A 3,832-nucleotide genomic window follows, 5' to 3' on the forward strand; every position below is an offset into this window, starting at 1 on the left:
GTCCAAGTAATACCTTACGTGAGTAAGGGTCGAATCCACAGAGATTATTGGTTTGAAGCAATCAATATTTATTTTATTGATCTTAGTCAGGATGTTAATAGGATTATTTGGATTAAAAGTGAAATTATTGGAATTGATAAAAGAGGGAACAATGTTACTTTGATTTGCAGCACTAGGAAATATGTTGGAGTTTTGGAGATGCTTTGTCCTCTGATTTCAACTCTTCCTTGAGATCTTCTTCTCACACGCAGGTTCCTTCCATGGCAAGCTCTATGTAGGGTGTCACCGTTGTCAATGGCTACTTCCCATCCTCGCAGTGAAAATTATGCACGCACTCTGTCACAGTACGGCTAATCACCGGTTGGTTCCCGCTCCTACTGGAATAGAATCACTCTTTTGCGTCTGTCACTAACGCCCAGCAGGTTAAAGTTTGAAGCACGTCACAGTCATTCAATCCCGGAATCCTACTCGGAATACCACAGACAAGGTTTAGACTTTCCGGATTCTCATGAATGCTGCCATCAATCCGGCTTATACCACGAAGATTCTGTTGGGGAATCTAAGAGATATTCATTCAATCTGGTGTAGAACGGATGTGGTTGTCAGGCACACGTTCATGGGTTGAGGAAGGTGATGAGTGTCACGGATCATCACCTTCTCCACAGTTAAGCGCAAATAAACATCTTAGATAAGAACAAGCGTGTTTGAATGGAAAACAAAGGAATTGTATTAAATCATCGAGACGCTGCAGAGCTCCTCACCCCCAACAATGGAGTTTAGAGACTCATGCCGTCACAAAGTATGTAATTCAGATCTGAAAGTGTCATGAGGTACAAGATATGTCTGTAAAGGTTGTTTAAATAGTAAGCTAGTAACCTAGGTTTACAGAAAATGACTACACTAAGATAATTGGTGCAGAAATCCACTTCTGGGGCCCACTTGGTGTGTGCTGGGGCTGAGACTAAAGCTTTCCACGTGCAAAGGCCTTTCTTGGCATCAAACTTCAGGTTATGACGTGTTTTGGGCGTTCAACTCCGGATCATGACGTTTTTCTGGCGTTTAACTCCAGACAGCAGCATGAACTTGGCGTTCAACGCCAAGTTACGTCATCTATCCTCGCTCAAAGTATGGACTATTATATATTGCTGGAAAGCCCTGGATGTCTACTTTCCAACGCCGTTGAGAGCGCGCCAATTGGACTCCTGTAGCTCCAGAAAATCCATTTCGAGTGCAGGGAGGTCAGGATCCAACAGCATCAGCAGTCCTTTTTCAGCCTAAGTCAGATTTTTGCTCAGCTCCCTCAATTTCAGCCAGAAATACCTGAAATCACAGAAAACACACAAACTCATAGTAAAGTCCAGAAATATGATTTTTGCTAAAAACTAATATTATTTTACTAAAAACTAACTAAAACATACTAAAATATACATGAAATTACCCCCAAAAAGCGTACAAAATATCCGCTCATCACCCGCCTCCGTTGCAACCCCTCGGCCAAGGTTGCAACGTGCCCGGTCAAGGTTGCAACGCGTCCGGCATCCGTTGCAGCGCCGCCCGGCCAACGCTGCATCTCGCCCGGCATCTGTTGCACCGCCCCCAGCCAACGCTGTAACGCGACCTGCCTCCGTTGCAACGCCGCCCAGCCAACGTTGCAACTCGCCCGGCATCTGTTGCAACGCGACCTGCCTCCGTTGCAACGCCCCAGCCAACGTTGCAACGCCACCTGCCTCGCAGGGTGCCTGCTCACCCTTTCCCGGGCGCGTCTTTCTACGTGGACCACATGGAGAGTCCGGTGCGCCCGTTCATTACGCGAGGCAACGAGCCAGACAGCACTCAGGACCCAGACACCGCTCATCCGCCACCACGGTCCGCAAACCCAGCACGCCCGGACGAACCGCGCCCCGCACGCCAAGGCGCGTGCAGGCAAGCGGAAGCATACGGGAGGGCCAAGCCAACGCCGCTGGGCAGGGTTCAAAGGAGGCGACGAAGGATACTCGAGGGACAGGACGAAGCGTCACCTGCTTCGGCCAGAACCGAAAAGCCGCACCATCTAGAACGAGCCACGTGAACGAGTCACAAGAACAAGCCACACCAAGTCGGGACCCCGGCAGCAACACCACAACCACAACGTGCTTGCTAGTGTGACTAGCCATCGTGCATCTTGCTGGCATTGCGCCCAGCAAGACTTTCGGCATCTCACCTTGCTCGCATTGCGCCAAGAAGCCTTTTGGGCAACTCGAGTTTCAGCGCGGCCGTTCGGTGCGCGAGGCAAGGAGCCAGACACACTAACGACCCGCACACCACTCATCCGCCACCACGGTCCGCAAACCCAGCACGCCCGGACGAACAGCCCCCGCACGCCTTGGAGCGTGCCGGCAAGTGGAAGCATACGGGAGTGCCGAGCCAACTCCGCTGGGCAGGGTTCGGGGGAAGCGACGAAGAACATTCAAGGGACAGCCCGAGGCGTGAGGTGCTTCGGGCGATAATCGAACAGCCGCACCGTCTAAGATTAAGCAACCCGCACAGCAAAACCAACACCGCGTTGGGCACCGTCTTGCGTCCACCATAGACGTAAGGCGAGCACGCCGCGGGTGCACAAGGCACAACTCGACCACGCCATGCTCACTAGGTGGTGCACAGATGGGGCGTGCATGGACGTGTTTCCCTTCTTGGTCCTTTGGTGATCGGGGTGTGCGGCAGCCCGACGCCCGTGCTCGACCTTGGACCCGGGCGGGGGACCCCGACGGCACACCACAACCACAACGGGCTTGCTAGTGTGCCTAGGCAACGTGCATCTTGCTGGCATTGCGCCCAGCAAGCCTTTCGGCGTCTCACCTTGCTCGCATTGCGCCAAGCAAGCCTTTTGGGCAACTCGAGTTTCAGCGCGGCCGTTCGGTGCGCGAGGCAAGGAGCCAGACACACTAACGACCCGCACACCACTCATCCGCCACCACGGTCTGCAAACCCAGCACGCCCGGACGAACAGCCCCCCGCACGCCTTGGAGCGTGCCGGCAAGCAGAAGCATACGGGAGTGCCGAGCCAACTCCGCTGGGCAGGGTTAGGGGGAAGCGACGAAGAACATTCAAGGGACAGCCCGAGGCGTGAGGTGCTTCGGGCGATAATCGAACAGCCGCACCGTCTAGATTAAGCAACCCGCACAGCAAAACCAACACCGCGTCGGGCACCGTCTTGCGTCGACCATAGACGTAAGGCGAGCACGCCGCGGGTGCACAAGGCACAACTCGACCACGCCATGCTCCCTAGGTGGTGCCCAGATGGGACGTGCATGGACGTGTTTCCCTTCTTGGTCCTTTGGTGATCGGGGTGTGCGGCAGCCCGACGCCCGTGCTCGACCTTGGACCTGGGGCGGGGGACCCCGACGGCACACCACAACCACAACGGGCTTGCTAGTGTGCCTAGGGGATGGCAAGGCATCGTGCATCTTGCTGGCATTGCGCCCAGCAAGCCTTTGGGCAACTCGAGTTTCGGCAGCACGACACCCCTCCCCCCTATAATAGGCTGCCGAGCCATTACCAAAGTGCCACGGGTAGACATCCTTTTCCGTGAGGAGACATACCAAAGGAAACTGCTCTAGAGGTCGAATTTTGACGCCGTTTTTTTGCGACAATCTCTAGAAAAATAAGATCTTTCCATCCACCAAATTTGGTGAATTTACACCGTGTGGATTTTTTTTGCCGATTTTTTTCCCACCCGAAAAGCAAGAAATTCAAAAAAAATTAAAAACGGAGCAAAAGTGCGATTTTTGACCTGGATTTTTTTGTGCAGCCTTTAAATAATATTACCAAGGTTCCCTCAAAATTTCAGGAAAAT

At 53.2% G+C, this 3,832-nt stretch overlaps 1 long non-coding RNA gene across 1 annotated transcript; it reads right to left on the reverse strand.

Annotated features, from left to right (window-relative positions):
• Window positions 1-1,811: 1,811 nt before the first annotated feature.
• LOC140183473 (uncharacterized) lies at window positions 1,812-3,789 on the reverse strand. Its single transcript, XR_011879438.1, has 2 exons — window positions 2,836-3,789; window positions 1,812-2,160 (listed from the first exon to the last, which is right to left on the reverse strand). It is a non-coding gene; the product is annotated as an uncharacterized lncRNA (long non-coding RNA).
• Between the last annotated feature and the right edge of the window lie 43 nt (window positions 3,790-3,832).

This window comes from Arachis hypogaea, unplaced genomic scaffold (genome assembly GCF_003086295.3).
Source record: "Arachis hypogaea cultivar Tifrunner unplaced genomic scaffold, arahy.Tifrunner.gnm2.J5K5 arahy.Tifrunner.gnm2.scaffold_612, whole genome shotgun sequence".
NCBI lineage: Eukaryota > Viridiplantae > Streptophyta > Magnoliopsida > Fabales > Fabaceae > Arachis > Arachis hypogaea.